Source organism: Notothenia coriiceps, unplaced genomic scaffold (genome assembly GCF_000735185.1).
Source record: "Notothenia coriiceps isolate Sejong01 unplaced genomic scaffold, NC01 NC01_scaffold00037246, whole genome shotgun sequence".
Classification (NCBI taxonomy): Eukaryota; Metazoa; Chordata; class Actinopteri; order Perciformes; family Nototheniidae; genus Notothenia; species Notothenia coriiceps.
The window spans coordinates 26,168,180-26,189,444 of NW_011369947.1; the positions used below are offsets into that span (position 1 = coordinate 26,168,180).

The window sequence follows — 21,265 nt, forward strand, 5'->3', positions numbered from 1 at the left end:
CCCCCTCTTCCCCTCCCCCCCCCTAAACCCTCTCCATAGCCTCATCCCAATACCCCTCCTTGACTCCTCCTTTCCCTCACTCGCGTCCCTTCCTTGCATCTTAGCTCTGCCTCCGTAAGATGCGAGCAAGAGACATGAGGAGGTGACGTGAGGACAGAGGAGTCCTCAGGTATTAATTGGGATGTCCTCGTTCACTCAAACGTCACTCTTAAATGACGTCTGTTAATGATGACATGTGCACAGCTGTATCCCCTCTCATCGGGCTTAACTGAATAACCCTTTAGAACCGGCCCACTTCTGGTTAAATATTTATTTAAATGAATGAATCTTTCTCTTGTTAGTCAAGGGATTCAATGTCAATTTGGTCCTGCTTTTGTGTTCCGTTTTGGTGTAAAATGTAGCCTACATTTAAATAAAACTATAATTATAGTAATGTGAAAGCCTTTTAGAAATGAATTGCACATAATAATTCCCACGAAGCTGTGAGCACTTATACATTTATGTGACGCTTTTCCACTCATCTTCCAGTTGTCAGTTTTCCTCTGTTGAAATGAACCAGCTGTGAAGGTGGGGGCGGGGCTTTTATACGCGAGTAGTGAAAACACTTCCGCGTAGTCTGCTCGCGTGTATCCTCCCTTTCGTCTCCTCCCGCACCCCTCCTCCCTCACCCCCTCCTCGACTCCTCCGTGTGCATTTCAGCTATTGGGACGTCCTTCAAAATGGCGTGTCTTGATCGATTTCCGGGTCAAGTCCCGGAGGAGGGGAAGAGAGGAGTCGAGGAGGGGATGAGGCTCTTGTCTCCTCACCTCCTCTCATCACAGAGATGTAGTTGAAGGAACTTTAATGAAACCTTTCAACAAACGTGACACAGGTGACAAACTCCTCAAAATAAGACCTCACAGCCTCACCTTCCATGATTGACCTTTCGATCCCATCCCATCTTTTATTCCATCGCCCTCGACCTTCCCTACGTCTAATTTGCATACATCAGTTGTGTGGTGTTTGTTGGTTAACCTCCTAGTGCTGTCTGTCAATTAGTTTAAGTAGGATTTACTTCTTTTGATGATAAAAATCTACTCCCTGCACTTATGCTGACCTCTCCTCCTCTCTCTTCAACCCTCCCTTGTACTCTCCTCCTTGTCTATTATCGGTGGGGGACAGTGTGTGAAGCCGGGTGTTTATTTAACTCCGAGCGACCAGGCTGTCATCCGTCTGTTTTCTCTCCTGGGACAAGAACTGTTACTGATCACTGCCTGATGGAGGAGAGGAGGAGGAGAGAGACAAACAAGGAGGTAGGGAGAGGAAGAGGGGCAGAGACTTTCATTTTTCTGAAAGGCAGAACGTGAGTTTAAAAGATGAAAATTTGAAGACTGAAAGAAAATTCAGAGGGAAAGAAAAACATTAGGATTTGGATAGGAAACATACGAAGATGAAGAAAGCAAGGAGGAAAGATGAATGGACAAATTCTACCCCTTTCCCACCAAACAAGATCCAGTTATTCGCAGTTTAGGAATCAGTTACTTTTCCATAGCCCAGTTTATGAGTGGTGCCAGGTCATGACATCACCGTTACACCACAAACGATAGCAATAGCGGACTGCGTTGGGTCGATGCTCGTGCTGCGTCGTGTTTGATACAACCCGATATCACGGCAAGACGTGAACATATGACGATTTACCACGTCTTGCCGTGATATCGGGTTGTATCAAACACGACGCAGCACGAGCATCGACCCAACGCAGTCCGCTATTGCTATCGTTTNTTTCAAATTACACAACATCATGTATGTGTTGCTTCTTTGGGGCTTGTCTTCATAGACCTGGTTGCTTATTTCTCTCAAATCTGGCAACAGAGTAGGCAGGGCGCAGTGTCTAATTGTAGCAGTAAGCTAACGAGTACTGATAAGCTTTATTTTTGTTTTGATCCAATGCTGCACAACTGAACTGATCCAATGCTGCTGTGAAAGAAAGAAGCTATATCCATGTTGGATAGAATATCCAATTTAAATAAAAAAATAACCTTAAGGGACAACTTGAATGCTTTTTTCCTTTTTTTTCTCTTAATGCATTGCATAAAGATCGGATCGGGAAAAATCGGTATCGGCAAATTGTCAAAATCAAATGATCAGAATCGGATCGGGAGCAAAAAAAGGTGATCGGGACATCGCTAATTTTCGGTCAATAAACACTATTAACACGACTAAAAAGCATGCTCAGCAAAGTTGTAATTATTCAAATACAATTGAATCTTCAAGTCTACCATTCGATTTGATCACTTTGCGTAATCCCTGCTAATAATTTGATCTGGTTGAGCAAGCACTTCATACATAATGCCAATATCTAAAGTTAAGCCCCACTTCACTGGATGGAAGAACACACTTAAAATGTTTGCAAAATCACTTCTTTATATAAAGGAGAAACCTTTCTCATTATTCATTTATATTACTTGAATAATATTATTGATTAATGATTGTTTTGTTTTTTGTTATTGCAATTTCTATATGTTTTGACTTTAAAAAGCCTACGCCAAGTAAATACCAAATATCATGAAACACCTGACATCGTCTTTGTGTCCTCCAAGCTCCAAATAATATTGCCTGTCGTTTTACCGTATCTGCTTTAACGTGACAAACACGCAGAAGCTGCCTTTAGTTTCTATGCACCCCAACAGTGGAACAAACTTCCAGAAACCCTGAAGTCTTCACCAAAGCTGAGTTATTTTAAGTCGAGTCTAAAAACATAACTTTTTTCAGCTGCTTACCCAGAAGTCTTGTTTTAGCATCTACCATATTTACAATGTTGTTTTGAAACTATTCTGTATCTCTTGTATGCATGGTTTTTATGAACCTGTTATCCCATTATGTTTATTTACTGTGTTCCTTTCTGTTGTCTTCTTATTAAGTGTTAATGTTGAAAATGTGCTATATAAATAAACTAATCTTACCTTACCTCAATGATGGACCATTAAAATTCAGTTTTAATTAGATTAAATACAAACCTTTTTATTCCAATATATAACTCATTTTCCGTCGATGCACAAATTGATGAATGTACTCCCAAAATGAGACTGCATTGAAAAACTGTAATTGTTCGAATACAAGTAAAGTCTGCTATTAAACTTCATCACTTTGTTTAATCCCTGCTCATCATTTCTGTGTTTTATTCAGACTTCACGGCAGCTACGAGTCCCTGAAGGGCGGCAGCACCATGGAGGCCATGGAGGATTTCACCGGAGGCGTCGGGGAAGCCTACGAAACCAAGAAAGCTCCCGACAACCTGTTCCACATCATGAAGAAGGCGATGGACCGGGGATCCATGATGGGATGCTCCATCGATGTAAGGACTCTCAATTATAAATTATTGTTATTTACACCTCTCAAAGTCTCCACTAAGACACAGAATAACAAAAAAATTTGTAGCCTGATGCTAAATTGCATTTCCTTGTAGAAGTTCTTCGACTACTTGTAGATGTCTTCTGACTTCTTTGTAGTAGCTTCATGTGTTACCTTAGTCATTTGGGTCTCTTTAGGTTCTTCTAGTCTCTTTGATTCGCATTTTTATAGTAGATTTTCATAATCTTAGTTTGAATATTTTGTATTATGTGTCTCTGTCGTCATTTAGCATGTTGTTGGACACGTTTTCTTTCTGTTTTCAGTTGTTCTACAGGTTTTTCTAGTTGTTTTAGATCCTTATTAGGGATGTCCCGATCACCTTTTTTTGCTCCCGATCCGATTCCGATCATTTGATTTTGACAATTTGCCGATACCGATTTTTCCCGATCCGATCTTTATGAAATGCATTAAGAGAAAAAAAAGAAAAAAAGCATTCAAGTTGTCCCTTAAGCTTATTTTTTTAATTTAAATTGGATATTCTATCCAACATGGATATAGCTTCTTTCTTTCACAGCAGCATTGGATCAGTTCAGTTGTGCAGCATTGGATCAAAACAAAATAAAGCTTATCAGTACTCGTTAGCTTACTGCTACAATTAGACACTGCGCCCTGCCCACTCTGTTGCCAGATTTGAGAGAAATAAGCAACCAGGTCTATGAAAACAAGCCCCAAAGAAGCAACACATACATGATGTTGTGTAATTTGAAACCAAAACTAAGGCCTCAGGATGACTTTAAGACTTGAAAATGGTCATTTTTGTTTTGTAACATTGAATAGAAAAAAAAAAAAAAAATCCTGATCCCCGATTTTTTTCTCCCGATTCCGATCTTTTGAAAATCATGTGATCGTCTCCGATCCCCGATCACGTGATCGGATCGGGACATCTCTAAATCAAACTTTATTGTATGCAGCCCAATTTAAAATATGAAACATTTGTCTCAGCGGGCTTTACAATCTGTACCGTATATGACTCCCACTGTCCTTGCAGACCCTGCCAGCGGACAGGGGAACAACTCCCTACAAAATGTTGTACACAAATGTATCAGTTTGTCAAAAATATGCCTGCCGCATTCTGACTGTCTGCACGAGAACTGAAAAGCTATTTCACATCTCTGGAATGTGGTTAGACAACTCTTCTGCAGCAGCACGTCTTCTTTTAAACAGCTCTGTCACCTAATTACACTATTCAAGCTGTTTATTCTGCTGAGTGAGACGGGATCAGGAGTATCACGACCATCAGTGTGTAAAGCCTCCACCAGTTGACTGTAATGTTAGTTTCCTTTCATTATTGTGTGGTGTTGGCGTGTTTCCTTATCTAATCTTCTACAAACACACTTCCTCTCATTCTGTATACGCTCAGGCAGGACTCTGTGCATGGGCGTGATTTAAGCTTGCTTTGTTGCTAATATTGATACGTTGTGCTATCCGGTGTTTATTCTATTAACTTTTTTTAGTGTTTACTGTGAAACTGTGCTTCACTGAGGCATCAGGTTGTTCAGCTTTCCACTAACAGTGTCTGTCTGCGTCCCTTTGCCCTCAATGCTGCCCATCAACTCAATTGAAAGACTAACAGACACAAAATGAGCTCAACCAGTTTTAAATAACCTTTCCTTTATTACCATTATATGAAAGCAGTTTGATCTGGAAGTGTTTCCTTCTCTGTTGTTTTGACAGTTGGCTCAGTTTTGCCCCGCCTTCACAGTAAGCAGAATGAGCCAGCAGAAAATGGTTATCTTTTGTAGATATTGAAAGAGGAAATTCAATGTTTTGTAAAATCTGCTAGTATAGCATGTGCAACACAGAAATGGTATTGTTATCATGCCTCACATAATGCAGTAGTTCCCTGATACCTTGCTAACCCATATTATTGATTTACTTCCTTAAAAGGACAATGTCACCCTCATTTAGTCTTCTTTTAGTTTTGAGGGTGACTTGGCTGCGTTAGCTGGGGGAGGAGGCACTGCTGTTGTTAAAATATAATATGATGTGAGGAAGTTTCTCCACATCTTAGAAGACTTACGTTAACGTTATTATCTCATCCAACACGCAGGCTTAGATTATGTCTATTTTTCTTACTTCTGGAGAGATGGACCTGTTTTAATGTAAAGATCATTTTGTGTCCTTTTACTTCCTGTTCCTGAGAAAGTGTCTGTATTTAAAACAGCTTTGAGGACAGCAGAATCATACACTTGCATATGGTTAATAGTGTTATTTTGTCATTGGTACAAGAGGAGAACAACTTAAAGGTCACCTATCATGCTATTTTTAGGCAATAGCATAGGTCTCAGATATATAAACATATATAAAAACATGTCTATGAAGTGTTTCGCTCAAAATACCAAACAGATCACCCATTCTAGCCATGCCTCATATCCCTCGATTTCACTTCCTGTTTCAAAAGTGCTGATTTTGGGTATAAAGCTTCAAAACAAATAAAAATTGATAAAAAAAGAAAAAAAGGAGGGGGCTGAGCTCATGCGGACCCGGCAGCTACTGTCTAAACTAAATACTGCGGTGATGAAACGCCATATCATGGATTATCAAGGATTATTTCTGAAACAGTATGGAGCTCAAAGGCTTTCTCTCTTGCCGGTTATACCACAAGGTGAGTTCCTTTTTATTTCCTGCTTCTTCACACACATGCTCTCCAGTACAGGTTAGCTCTGAGTGTTAGCGATGCTAATGTAAACACCGACCATATTACGTCCAAAACAGTCGGGCATTGTTTCTGATAGCAACGTTTCTGATAGTGCCGTGGGTCCACATTTCAGATATTACGTCATATCGGACGCAAACTGGATCAGCTCCATTGTACCCCCGTTTTTAGAGATTTGGGTACGGAGGAAAATAGAGGGTTTTATTTTCTGACGCTGCGTGAGTTCCCTGACACACCGGGGACACATATTTATGTATAAAAGACATCAGAAAGTGCATTTTTGATGATAGGTCTCCTTTAATGTTTGAATACATTTCACTTGTGTTGTGCCAAATCTCCTTTATGGTGACGTTTTAACAGTTTTCCATTCTGTCGACCTAATGCTGTGTGGGTCATGATAAATATTCTGCACTACAAAATCATATTTCTCATGTTTTCTTGAACTGTCCTCTGAAATTGTAACATTTGTTTGTTCTTCCCATGGAAATGTGCTGTAGCAGACTCCTGAAAAATGATCTCACTTTTTTCATCCTTTTTAATATATGGGAGAGACAAATGTTACTTCTATGATTTTGCCTGGTGTTTCAACAAAAAACATTTATTATCCTGGAATATATTAAATGTGTAAGATTTTTAAAATCCGACTCAACAACCTTCAGGTCCGATGAGGAGTGTGTGTTGAAGCTGTAACTCTATATAACTGACCCTTGAACTACTGTACTGTACTGTGAGTGTGTGTCTCCCCCTGTGTCATGATCCTGCCGTTGTGTCTTCAGATATCTGTCTGCCTCAGCCACTTTGGATGACATTTCCCGCTCTGAAGCGTGAGTTGACCTCTTTCTTTTTTGTGTTCTTGTAGATGATCTAAGGTTTCTTTAAGTTTGGTTTCCCTTTTGGGAAATTATTCTCTTTTTCATGTTTGCCTATCCATCATTTTCTTTTTGTTTTCCTTTTACTGTTGTGATGGTGAGGGTGTTTGTGGCGGTTGAATTCGGGAACGTCTTTTTCTGTTCTATGGTGGAAGACTCACAAAAAAGCCTCTGAAGACAAGTTATTCATGTTGTACTTAGATTAGCACTGCATCCAACACATTTTGAATTTACACTGCTAAAACTTCAGTAAGTATCCTTTAGTTTCGTTTTAGTGTGTGTAGGTACTGATATTTGCACCATCTGTTGCTGAGACTTGTGTGTTTGGGTGGATCAGCTGATGTTGGCTTCTACCCATAATGTGTGTGTATGTTTATTGTGTGTGTGCATTCAGCCAGGCAGGTGGGGTTATTTCATCCTTTTGGTAGCTTTTGCCAGTTTAGATGTATTGGATTGGGTGATTGCTTATGTGCGTATTTCTGATAAATGTTCTGAAATGGGTGTATTAGTGTGTGTTTAACCACACCTGGCCACTGTGTTGAACCCAGTAACACTTGTGGATTCCCAGTTGGTGCTACTCCCCCCATAGTATCTACTAACCTTAAGGAGTAGTGCAATGTTTTAGGGAACGGATAACTAATATCGGCTTTGTGGTGAAAGTGAGATGAGAAGGCTCACACCACTCTAATGCATTGAGCTATAAAGGAGGTGTTGGCTGTTAGCTTAGCTTATTTTAGCATGAGAACTGGACAGCCTTGCTAGCTTCATCCCCTGCTTCTGTCTGCTTATTTTTTTTTACTTTGAGTCACATTGTGGATAAGCAAAGAATGTCCAAAGTGTCAAACTATTTATTTAAAAAAAAAAGCAAAGAGCTTTATTTCTGCAAACTCAGATTTTAAAATCTTGTTATCACTTTTAGATTTAAGGTTACTCAAGGTCGGTTTTAATTAAAAGAGCAACCTAACACCAAGCTGAAAAACATATTTGGAGATCTGACCACAGCCGTGCCACTCACCTTTCACTTAAGGTTAGGAGATATGGCTAGCTTTCATCTATAAAATGTTTTTAGGACTTTGTTTGCAAGACAGTTAAGCATTAATAACTAAACACCTGCTTTATATGACCGCTTTATTTGGAGGAGTTTATTATCTGCAGCTTGTCTCTCTCTCCGATGGCAGACTTTCCCATCATTTTTAAACAGCTTTAAACACTTTTGTCTTAAATCATGTTTAACAACACTTAGTACATCCTACTTTGTTGGAAGCTTTACCCATAATAACAATGGTTTCATCCTGCCTACATTGTTCCTGCTCTGCTGTTGTTGTTGTTGTTGTTGTTGTTGTTGTTGTTATCTTCTGTAAGAATTGAGAAAAGGGGGAGTGCCATAGACTAATGGAGGTTTTTACTAATAGGACAAGGGCCAGACTGAAATAGAAAAATATGAGTCTGAACTTTTATTTATTCTAATTTAGTACTAGTCTAAATGAAGTCTAAATTCTAGGACTACCACCAGGATTTGTAAAAAAAATATTTTCTTTTTGCATTTTGAGAATAGTCTACATTTGAGTTTCAAGGGATAATTCTACTTAATTGACAGAATTGTACAAACCACTATGACAGTTGGATTGTCTTTAGAAGTACTGCTTGTATAGTGATACTTGGTGTATTACCACACCCTCAGAGATGTGTCTGAATGTTTGATTTCTTCATCATGCACTCTCTTCCATTGGGCTGAAATGTACACCATCCGGTTCTTGGCTGCATTGGACCATGCTGAATCATATCTGCCATTAATGCTGATGCTCTCTGCACTTGGGGGGTATCTCTGGAGGAATTGACTAACACTCGTACACACAGTAGATGATGAAAAAAGGAATCTTCAGTTTTATTGGCAAAGATGACTTTTTTCCTTCCCCTCACATTGTTGGCCCTTAGTTGCTGTGGCCTAAATTCCTGTGACTGTATTTCTCTGTGAATACTAACCATTGGCACGTTGAATACTACGCTGTGTGTGTTTAAGCTGTAACCTAAATCACTGTTAGCTTTTGTTTTTGTGTTTTCTGGGTCAAATGGTTTGCTCTAATTCACCTCTGTCTTCTCACCCTCCTGTCCCTCTCCTCTCCCTGCTTTGTTTTCCTACACTTGATTTATTTCTGCTCGATATCTGTCTCTTTTTTTCTCTGTCCATCCTTCCTCCTTATTACTTCCTGTGCCTCCTGTCCTTGTTCTTTCTTCCCCCATCGTTTTCACCATCCAAATCTTCTTTTTCATTTCATTCCAACCATCTGTCCTCCTCGCTACATTCCTCGTTTCTTGTAACCATTGTTCTCCTTCCCTCCTCCTCCTCCTCCTCCTCCTCCTCTGTGCAGATACAAGAAGACTCAGGAGACTCTCTCCCAGGCGGGACAGAAGACCAGTGCAGCTCTCTCCACAGTGGGCACGGTCCTCAGCAGGCGACTGGGCGACATGAGGTACGGTGCAGCAGAGCCAAAATGGCCGAATCACTGGGAAGGAAAAAATGAGCAAAGTGGACGGTGTTAAAGCAGAGAGGTAAAAAAACAGATCTATATTTGATTAACCCTTGGGCAACAGGGTGAAACAGAAGTTTAGAACTGTTGGAAACACGGCAAGATAAAATATTGTATTTTAGAAACATGGAAAAAAAATGGTTTTGAGAAACTAAAATATGCCCGCTGGAATACTCCAATAAAAAACAAAAGATCAGTGAAACAAAGACAGATACCTGGATAATGCCCAAGTATTGTGTAAATGTTGCTAAACAGATCATTCTGTCTTACGTTCCACTTTATTTCCCAAAAAGTGTCAAAACAACTGATAGTAATCGGTGTATCATTTGCTGACTGTGTCCACTGCTCTTTTTTTCTTGAAGCATTGAATTTCTCTCACGCTGACCAGTGATCAGCTCTCCTCTAACCTAGGGCTGCTCAATTAATCGTATTTTAATCGCAATTACGATTTTGGCTTGCAACGATTATGAAAACATCGAAATAAAACGATTCTTATTTTAATTTTTAATTATTTATTTTAATGGTTTTTCAGTTGAATTATACTTAAAGTTCAGGGTAATCAACTGTTAAAAACATACTGTTCAGCATTTTTTTTTTTAAATAAATGGATGTTTTCAAAGTAAATTGATAATTATTTTTTAATAATCGTGATTAAATCGTTATTGACCCATATAATCGAGATTATGATTTTTGCCATAATCGAGCAGCCCTACTCTAACCTCGACTAGTAGTGCTGTAGATATTGAGCAGAACCGGCTCTAATAACACTAGTCTCTGTTAAAGCTACATTTGTTTATTTGAACAGGTGTATGTCATGAAATGTAATTGTACTAACTCAAAGGGGTTGTTCAAGGAGATTAAGAGTTGGACGTCTTTTAACATCAAATACATCGTTTAAGGGAAGGTTTACCGCTACGTCTCGGGAGTCAAACCCCAGATGCTAAATTTGAATTTCAGCCACTTGAAACGCTATCTGTGTCTGCCTACTCATACTTGGACCACCCCTTTAATGTAGAATACTTTTTCACCCTGGAATCACGCTTTGTAGGGTTTTTATTTGACTTCAAACTGTGCAGATTTCTATAGACATTTTGATGTCCATCAAACGTGAGAAAACATTTGTTACAAACACTGTTAAGTTCAGCGTCAAAGCAACAACTTCTTAAAGTGTGATTAAGGGGTGAGATAGAACGTTAGCTCTGGAAAAACAAACGGACGAGTGGAAATGCACTAACCCTTAACTCATTAACATCTCACATCTCCGATGGCTCTTTGTTGACTTGCACAACCGTCTATGACTTTTTTAATGTTTCTATTTCACCTCCCATATTAGCTCTTCATGCAAGTGTGTGTGAGGAAAGGGATTAATGGCTGCCTGAGTGTGTGTGTGTGTGTGTGTGTGTGTGAACCAATGTGTTGTGCCTTTATGTTCATTGGGTCCTCATAGAGTATTCCCAACTAACATATTTCAGCAGGTTTGATCCGGTTTAATGTCCCTGCATGTTACATTCATTCATTTAGTATTATATAGCAAAAGTGATAGCATGATATTGTTTGTGTTCTGTTCTGGGTGTGTTGTGTAATTTGGCAGAAGGAAATTAACTACAGAGTTGAACTCTGCATATATTCATTTCAAAGGATGCCAGCATATTGGGTAAAATATGTTTATGTTTGGACTTAAAGTAAATTCAAGTGGCCCTTAATACCTCAGAGGCAGATAGCATGACTACTTGATACTAAAACTGGCCTCTGATCTCCAGTTAATGCAAACTCAAACGTTTTCTTGATAAATGCAGTAAAATGTCCATTTCCAATCAATAACGCAACAACGTTAATCAGCTATGAATCAAACTCAACCCTTGCTCCAGAGTTTTCACCTTAAAAGCTCTCTTAATGGGTTTGCTTCGATGGTGAACAACCATCAGAAGGTGGTCAGTGTTATTGTCGATTAGGAGAAAGAACCTGAATTATTTATAGTAATAACAAATCACATCTGTACAAAATGAATACAGCAGCATAGTGATGACCCTTTATCAGGAATACATTTACCATGTGAGCAGCTGCTGTTGTTGGCTGCACGGTATTCCACTGTCTTTTATGGCAAATAGATTTCATTAATTTAACTTCATATTCAGATTAGGAAAAACGATATTTTAGCTTGTTTTACCTCCAATAGGATTTCTGAATAATCATGAAAGAAACGGCGTTCATATGAACCACAGAAGTGTCCTGGTGTCCTTAGCTACACACACACACATCCCTGCTCCTGCTGATTCCCCTGCTGATGACTCTCTCTCTCCTGTGTGTCGCCTGTTGTTGCTTTCATTTTGTTTCCTGACGCTTTTTGCTAATGCCCTCTTCTTGTTTTTTTATTGCTTCCTTGGTTTGACCTGCAGAGCTCTTCCTTTCTCTAATTCCTTTAGGTAAGACTAACATGTCCGACTAAAAAAACAGTCATGTGGCTTGAAATGTGTCGTACGCAATTGTTTTAATTCCTCATAAAGGTTAAGCTCTGCCTTTTTTTTTTTACTAATAATACTTTGACTTGCATTATGTTATTCCCTTAGATTACCTGAAAGTAATTCAGTTTTGTTTACAGTTGTTAAACTATAATATTTTCATTTTTAATTAACGTAGGGCTGTACCAACGAGTTTGAAGCTTCGTTTATATAAGAATGCAGACGTTGTTTTTTTGCATATCTATTTTTTCTGTTACACCAGGTATTTTTTGCACATTAAGATTAGTTTCAAATAGTTTCAGACCCGTCACTCGTGTGATAACCACATTACCAATGACTTCTGAGCATTATAAAGTTGAAGTAAAGTGTATTGAAAGAAGGTAGATTTTTATCATTTAAAAAGTTCAAAACATCTTTTTATCTTACGGCTTGAATCCATATTAGCCTTTCAAAAACAGCTAACCTTTATTAACAATCGTACTGCACCCGTTAACAGAGTTTCTTATAACACAATAACGCTTCATTCATTCATTTAACACCTTTTTAAGTGCCATGACTTTACAAAATATGACAACAGAAATTCAAAGCTTTCCTAGAAAATGTTGTTATAGACATTGAGTGTTAAAAAGGCATTTGGTACAGCCCTACTTAAAGTGTATTTGAATAAGAAATAAAACAATACGTCAAGCGATAACTAATAACCACCGACAGCAGTGTGTGTGCGTGTGTGTGTGCGTGTGTGTGTTTTAACACTTGCACTTCTGTCTCCTCTCTTTAACGCTTACAAAGTAGCAACTATTCCATTCGCCACTCGATAAGTATGCCCGCCATGAGGTAAAGTAACACCAACCTGTCGGACTGTAACACACATTGCTTTTATTAAAGAACTGTATTGCTGCACTGCTGCCGCCTTTCTAAATGTTCTTTATCTGTTCATGTCAAAGCTTGTTTTGTTAGCGGTTGCTTGGCCTGATTTCTCAACTGTTGAGTTTACTTAAATACTGAGTGAAATGAGAAGATTTTTCATACACTTTCCCCACAAGGGAATTGCCAAATGTGGTTATATTGTTCACCAGCTTTTGACATTATATAAGTATGTATTTGTTAATTGCTTGTGATTTGTTGAAATTGTTGATCTGCTGGGAAAATGTTGATTTTTACTTTTGTCATCTTCTGAATTATTTAATTTTAAAATGTTCTATTTTTGTGTTCCTTACATGGGTTGGGGAAACTAAGAAGGTTTTTTAAATAATGAAACCCTATTGTAAACAACACGTTGTGTCACTTACAGACAGTGTGTGGCAGTATTACTATGGCTGCAGTGAAGCATTAAACCATTCATTTTTTATTTAACTAGTCATTTTATGAGCAGATATACTTCTCTACAAAATATATACTTATACAAAGTCTACAAAATGAAGAACACACGTTTTATTGTTCTTATTTGATGTTGTGTTTCATTTAGCTCCTATGTGTTGCCATCACCAGCTGGAGTGTCCTGTTATCTTGCCTTTTCACTTGTCTTGCTGATGCATGTAACATTGCGTGTGTGTATTTTGTGAGTGTAACATTGTGTCTGTCCTGCAGGAACTCTGCAACCTTCAAGTCCTTTGAGGACAGAGTGGGGACCCTGAAGGTGAGAAGACTGTTTTCAATTAAAACAATAAACATATTTTTTAAATAATTAATTAATGATGAAAGTGATTATTCATGCAGAAATTGTGTTTGCAGCCTCTCAGATGTGGAGACTTACTGATTTTCTCTGTTTTTATATCATAATAAACGGAACATCTTCGTGTTTTGGACTGATTAAAACAAATACTTTAAATGGCAAAAAATTGGGGAGGCTTTTTAAAATGTATGTTTCTGACTTAAAGACCAAGCGCTTGTTTAATAATCTATAACCAAATCAGCAGATTCAAAAGGAAAATGACCTTAATTTGCAGATCTATAGTGTACGCACTCTACCTCCTTGTCCCTTCTCAGATGTGTTATTCATCTCAGGATAGTACGTGGTCAAAGTGTTTTCCCCCGACAGGAAACAGAAACTGATGAGTCAGTATATTAGCGCTGACGATCAATAACACTCTCTCTCTTTCTCCCCCCCCCTCAGACTAAGGTTGTCGGCCCCAGAGGAAACGGGGAGCCCGTCACCCCCACTGACACCACCCCCACTCAGGAGAACCCGCCTTTCTGAATGCATCCCTCCTCCTCCTCCTCCTCCTCGCTGCCACCTTCCTCACGACCTGAGACTGTACTGTTAACACCTCACATCGCTGACCTTCGACCCTCCACTGCACCAACTCCACTCTCTTTGCCCTGAGGTCTGTCAGCGCAGACGGGCAGGGGGGGGGCAGGACTCGTGGGGTTGAGGTGGGACGAGCTTCCCATCGCTGCTGGTCCCATGGCCTCCATTCCCCCGCCTCGCTGCGGGGGGAAAGGAAAATGTTTTGTTGATGTCTAAACCTGAATCATTTACATCTTCACCCTATTAAGACCCACATGTGTAAGCTCAAATAAGTTGTCAGACACCTTTTTTCAAACAGGTAGCTTCTGCAAATCATCTGGCTTACAAAAAGGCATTATTAAGATGTCAGGCTCCTCAACTAAATGAGAAACTTCACATTTCATTCTTAGATGCATCTCTGCAGCAGTATCCAAAATCACAGAGTTTAAGAAGCAGGACATCTTTAGACTGAGGGTGGAGGAGCATTCTACGGGCATACCTAAGATGGTGGCGTATACTGCTACTATTTCTGTCTTCTGGTTTCTGACTACTACCGTGTACTTTAAATCATGCATTCACACTGTGATCACATGCTAGTGTCTCCACAGTATCCTCGCCTTCTTTCAAACTTGTACAGTTACCTTCACGACCCGCAGTGTGAACGCAGGCTACTCTCGCAGGTCAGCGTGCACACCCCCCCCCCNCTGATCCAATGCTGCTGTGAAAAAAAGAAGCTATATCCATGTTGGATAGAATATCCAATTTAAATTAAAAAATAAGCTTAAGGGACAACTTGAATGCTTTTTTTCTTTTTTTTTCTCTTAATGCATTGCATAAAGATCGGATCGGGAAAAATCGGTATCGGCAAATTGTCAAAATCAAATGATCGGAATCGGATCGGGAGCAAAAAAAGGTGATCGGGACATCCCTAGTTTGATTTGATCTAAATATAAATACACTATATAGACAAACGTTTTGGGACACTCCTCTTAATCATTGAATTCAGGTCCCATAGCCTCAGGTGAATAAAAGCAAGCACCTAGCCATGCAGTCTGCCTTTACAAACATGTGTGAAAGAATATGTCGTTCTAAAGAGCTCACTGATTTCGAACGTGGTTCTGTAATATGATCCCACAAGTCAGTTTGTGACATTTCTTCTCTCTTAGATATATTCCACAATCAACTGTAAGTGGTATTATTGCAAAGTGGAAACGTTTAGGAACCACAGCAACAGGTTGGGGATTCATGCCTATTAATCAAATCAAAGATACAGGAATCGTTGTACATTAACAGGAGACGGCTCTGCTCCCAACAAGGCCAGTCTTTATGTCCCGACTCACATCAGCACAATGCTGCTTACTGTACGGCACAGTGATGCACACCAGCGTCGTCACATTACACCGTCCGTCTGAACACCACCTCACTGTTTCACTTCTGTTTTGGCTTACAGCAGGAACACAATACCTTGAATAGGAACTTCACATTTACTTTTTCAAGGATTTGTTTGGAAACACAAAAATCCCAGTTCATGAAGTTTATGCACTAAAATGTTGCTAACAATGAAGAAATACTGTCAAATGAGTGGTCAATATTAGTCATCACATACAGAGGGAACCACATGGCAGTGTGAAATACACACATTGGTTAAATGAAAGGTGTTATCTTCGCTTTCCCTCAATATGATGTGGCCTAAAATGCCTACATTTAACCGACCTGAACATTAAAGACACCAGCTGACTCTCTCCTACTGCAGCTTTCATGGAAACTCACTCTGTCTTCATGACTCATTCATATTCATAACCTATTTGTTTCTTTCTCTAGTTCAAATGGATCTGTGTGCAGGTCGTACATCATCTCTCTCAATCTCTGGACATCTGATGTCATGTGACTAAGCAATCTCTTTCTCTTCCTCCCTCTCACATTCCTCTCCTCTCCTCCCACTCGTTCCTGCAGCAGCAAGTCTGAGCTGCCCGTCTGGTCGCCAGTCACGACCTGGCGCATGCATGTGTGTGGGTAAAAGACACACACTGCTGCTGAACTGCACGTGGCACTGTGAGTGTTGGCCTAAACCATAATGTGCACGCCTGCTCCTGCTATTTTAGGCAAATGTGTGCAATAATCCACAATTATTCTGGGCATTACTGGACGACAAAAAGAAAATAAAGTGTGAGAAATGTGTAAGCGCGTCTATTTCCAGGTGTGGAAGTAGAACCAACACTTCAAAGACCAGTGCACCTGCTGCTGCCGTTTGTAAAGGTGTGTGTATAAGGTGTTTAAGTCAGGTTAGCCTAACTAGCTGAGTGAGCTTGACAATCCAGTTCAAATCAGATCAGCCACATTAGCTTCAGACCTCGATGCAGCAGAAGCAGCTGTGTGGTGGAAACGTGCAGAAAACTCAGATTGAATTCTTGCCAAATATATACTATTGAATCTTTCAGCAGCAGTACAGAGTCAAGGATAGAAATCAAACATCAGCTCCTGGGGAAACTTTACCAACTCAGATTGTTCACTAACAGAATCAAAAGTTAAACAGAGTTCCATTCAGTCAGACTGGTTATGAAGATCCTTTTCTTGTTTTTACTTGGTGCCAACTGGTTTACTTGTAACATGCTACATTGCATTATTGATGGTCAACCAATATAAAAAACTAAACTCGTACTAATGAGGGGGAAACTGTGATTGTTCACAGTATATCTGTCGTCGAGACATTTCAACTACCTATACTGGCCAATTCTTTTTGTAGGGCAGTGTGAGTGTGTCTTTGAAAAGGAGTTGGAAGCATTCTCTTATCTTCAACATGAACAAACAAACGTAATATCAGATTCAGGTTTACCTTACACTGCAGCGCTTTAGAGCTTTAGTTATGGATGCAGAACAAAAACAATCCGGGCATTACTAATGGGCATCAGCTGATCACTGGTTATTATCTAATTATAACAGGGAGGCTGTGGCTCAGTGGGCGGGGTGGACTTCAAATGAGGTGATAGCAAGTTTGAGTCCCACTGCAGTCAGCATGTCGTTGTGTTCCTGAGACACTTCACCCCAAATTGCTCCTGTGGGGATCGTCCACAGTACTGAATGTGTGTAAGTCGCTTTGGATAAAAGCATCTAACAAATGACATGTAATGTATTTACATCATTACTGCCAATTGATTTGATGTAGCTAATTCGCCCTCAAGCTGAAATCCTTAAGCAACAAGCAAACATTAGAGTGTGGCTTAATAGATTATGATTTGCAACACACAAGTTGTCCGCTTGTGCCAACTAGGTTACCATACACAACAAAATAAAACATATCGTTTAGCAAGGCAAGCTCAAGTTAACAATTATAATAAAAAACGGGTTACTTCATTTAAACGAAACTCCTCGGCTTCTACTTGATCTAACAGCCCAGATCACATCCCTGTGATTTGAGTGCTTTGTTTCAAATGCAGAATCAGATAAAACAGTGGCCACAGGTTATATATAGCATCTGAGAATTCTAAATTCTAAAAGGAAGTGGAGAGCAGGATGCGAGTCATCACTTCTGGATGGAGGGAGACAGGACACCTGACCTCTGGGAGAGGGACTAAAAACAGACGAATGATGCTGATAGGGGCGAGGTGGGGAAGTAACAATGAGGAGAAAGAAAGAAAAAAAACATGTAATGATATAATATAAATATGTTTATGATCAAATAGAAGAAAGTTATATGCATTTAATCCTGTAGTTTTACTTTTATCAGCAAAGATTTACATTGAAAACCATCTTGCCACGTCAGCTTACAATTCCACCTTAAAAGAAATCTCCATTATCAAAAATGTGCGTCACGGTCCTCAGTAGACAAACACAGATTCAGGTGAATCAGTTATGTAACTAAAGCAGGAGGGCTAGAAACTTAAACACACACCAAATCCCACTTCAGTGCTACAAGTCTAGCCATATATGCAACACATTCTAACAGCAGCAGAAGTACAGATCCCAGATCTGACACAGAACGTTGCATAAACCCCAAAAAGATCCTGAACAGGGTCAAAACCAACAAACTAAGAATCCATCAGCTATAAAATTATACCAATGACAGCATTAACAGAAGTAGGGCTGCACAACTAATCTAATAATGAAAGCCTTATATATGTATAGAAATATAATTGTCGCTTTTATCAATAATTATGTGAAATATGTGTTGTTTTCATCTCGGCCATAATCATGCAGCCCAAACCGGAAGTACTAATTTTAGACAGAAGCATTCGAGATAGAAACCATTCACTTAACATCATCTCCTGCAACATGAGTTAAAAAAAAAAAGGATTTGACCAGACGCCAGGGGAATGGTTTTCCTCCTGACAGACACGAAGGTCAACACCAGCGTTCCTAAACATGGTTAGAAGGTGCGAACGGGGGAGGTTAGAGTGTTTTAGTGAAAGAGATTCAGAGCGTGAGAGAGCAAACACGGCGGGAGCCCAGACGCAGCAAACAGTGCACAGACTCACAGTTCCAAGTTGGTAACTTTCTCATTCCACTCGCCCAGTTTCTCACAGGTTTTCACAAAGCTAGAAACAGAGACATGAGGGTGTTACACTGCGGGCGCTCTGCTGGGACTCAGAGCAAGCTGGCTCAGAGAGGGAGGGTTAGGGAAGAGCAGAGAATCTCAAAGCACTGATGGGGCTTTAAACGAAGCTACCCGACTCAACTGTGTGAATAATGATGCTGGTTTGAATATGTTCAACCAACTTTTGATCTTACTTTATAATCGCTACTGACTGTGTAATGTTTTTCATGTCTGTTGATTATTATTTGTGTACCTGTCCAATGAGGCAGAATTTGTATTTCCTCTTTTTGAAAATAATGTTTTTTTTGTGTGGCCCTCTTAATAATAAACCTTTCATTTAAATCAAATTGATTGAATATAGCAGCATCTTTTAGAAGCCGATTCAGGCTTTAACGCTGTTTAAGAACTGCATCTGTTTTTGTACACGGGTCAGTTATTGTCTGGCAAGTGTAAAGTAAATACATGTGGTCATATTAGTTTGGAGGTCAAAAGCATTTCTGCTTACTGTTGGGTTCTGAACTTAGTTTTGGATGTTTTTTGAATGATAGAATTGATATAAATGAAATAAAGGGAAAGAGACACTCTACTTTTCTCTGAGCTGATACACATCTTTTAAATGCAGCTAAGTAATGAAATGTTTTATCAGAAAAATAATGACGTTCATCATTTAACGAGAAGTTTGTTGTGTGCCCATTAAGATTCTTCCCCGAGTGATTACCACCAGCTGAGGGCAAAAACCACAGCTGCTAAATAAATCATTAAAGAATATCTTACCATTTAAGTTGCTAACATACAATGATTTGATGATGTTAAAGTATTTAACTTAATCTCAAACCGAGCAGCTGTTCCTCTGCTGAAGTCATCTGTCTCATCTGTTTAAAAGCGTTACAGTCCTCATGTATAGCCTGTGCAGGAAGTAGTGTTAGACTTCAGAAGCCGGGATGCGTCACCAAGGTGAGTCACGCTGTGACTGGCTCTTCCTGATAAAGCCCTCGTTATCAGAGAAAGGGCTGATTCATCTCACTGTGCTGTGCTCACAGCCATTTGGGATGGAAACATATGTACAGTATGAAGCTAAAGCAAACTGCCTTGGTGAAAATATGTTTACTCTTCCATCGTGTTAAATATTTCTTTAATGTCTGCGTATGGGGTGATGCCCCTTTCAAGGTAGACAACGCTACTGATGTTTTCTACCCACATCCTGAACTAAAAGGGACATCATATACGTTTCTTAATATTTAACAACTGTGGCTCCGGTAAGCGTTTATTTCAATAGAAACAAATAATATAATGACTGTTGCCTGGATAACAAATAATCCAGAGTCTATAACTGTAACATCTTCTAGTAAGTGTAGCTCCATATTCACATTACTGTTGGATAAAGAAGATGTAATTATTAAAGCTAACAAAATAATTGGTAATAAAAGAAACAATTGAGTGTGATTTACACAACGTTTGCACTGTACATTTAAGTAATTGTGTTGCTACATACGCGTTGGAGGTCTGTACGTCCGCCCAGCTCTTGGTGATGTTCTGCTTGAGTTCGTTGAGCGGGCTGAGGCCGAGTTTCCTCTTCAGCTCTTGGGCGTGTCTCTCTTTGGCCGACAAAACCTGACGCAGGGTGTTGATCTCCTCTTCCACCTTTAATCACAACAGAGTCACCAGAAAGTGTTAAAAAGTGTCTTTTGTTCATAGTTCTCAATCACCGAGAAACACATAGGTGGTTGGCGATCCATTACCGTAGGATCCTATTCAAATCATCCCAACAGTATTTTCTAACAAATGCTTGTTAGAAAATACTGTTTTCCATCAAGACTAGGGATGGGTACCGAGAACCGGTACGAAGTCAATACCGGTACCTGATTGGACGGTATCGGTATACCGTTAAGCCGCTGGACAAACGGTGCTGCTATCGGTATATGTGTTACGTCGACTTCCTTAGTTTAACTTTAAACCATTCTGGTTGGTTGGGAACCCTCATCTGTGTGATGTATCCGTTTGAGACCCCTCTGATTGGCCACTGTAAATGCAACTCGTCATCTCTCTCAACAGCGCTCTTATTATTGTTGTGAGACTCCCGCAGGCATGGCGGACAGAGCGAAGTGATCGAAGGTCTGGGTGCACTTTAAAAAAATGTAGTGGCGATAGTGCAAGGTGCAATCTATGTACTCAATTAGTTGCTTGTAAAGGGGGTAACACAAGAAACTTAATGAAGCATTTGCAAACGAAACACTCATTGAATCTAAAACGGTGCTAGCGATACTGCTAGCCTAGTGCTAATAGTGCTAGCGGGCTTCAGCCGCGCCGTGTGTAAATGTGACCTGAGCAAAGGCTCGCAGGCAGGTTAGCTGCTGCGCACGGGCAATATGTTTTGTTTACCCGAGTGCAGTCTTGCAGGAACATCGCCTTGTTCTTTTTTTAGTTTATTAACACAGTGTATTAATGTGAGCTCCAACACCTAGAATAATTTGGCCTTTCATTGAATGCTTTATAAACCAGTTAAACTTAAAGATGTCATTGTGAATTGGAAAACTGCATTTAAATGTTGTTAAAGGTCAACGTTTCAATGTATGTATCAGCAATTGTTGGTCGTTTACTAGGAATT

General features: G+C 39.7%; 1 long non-coding RNA gene across 1 annotated transcript; it reads left to right on the forward strand.

Annotated features, from left to right (window-relative positions):
- Positions 1-6,768: 6,768 nt before the first annotated feature.
- Positions 6,769-14,480, forward strand: LOC104966197 (uncharacterized). The gene is made up of 4 exons (XR_800639.1): positions 6,769-6,870; positions 9,285-9,386; positions 13,490-13,538; positions 14,016-14,480. It is a non-coding gene; the product is annotated as an uncharacterized lncRNA (long non-coding RNA).
- Positions 14,481-21,265: the final 6,785 nt, after the last annotated feature.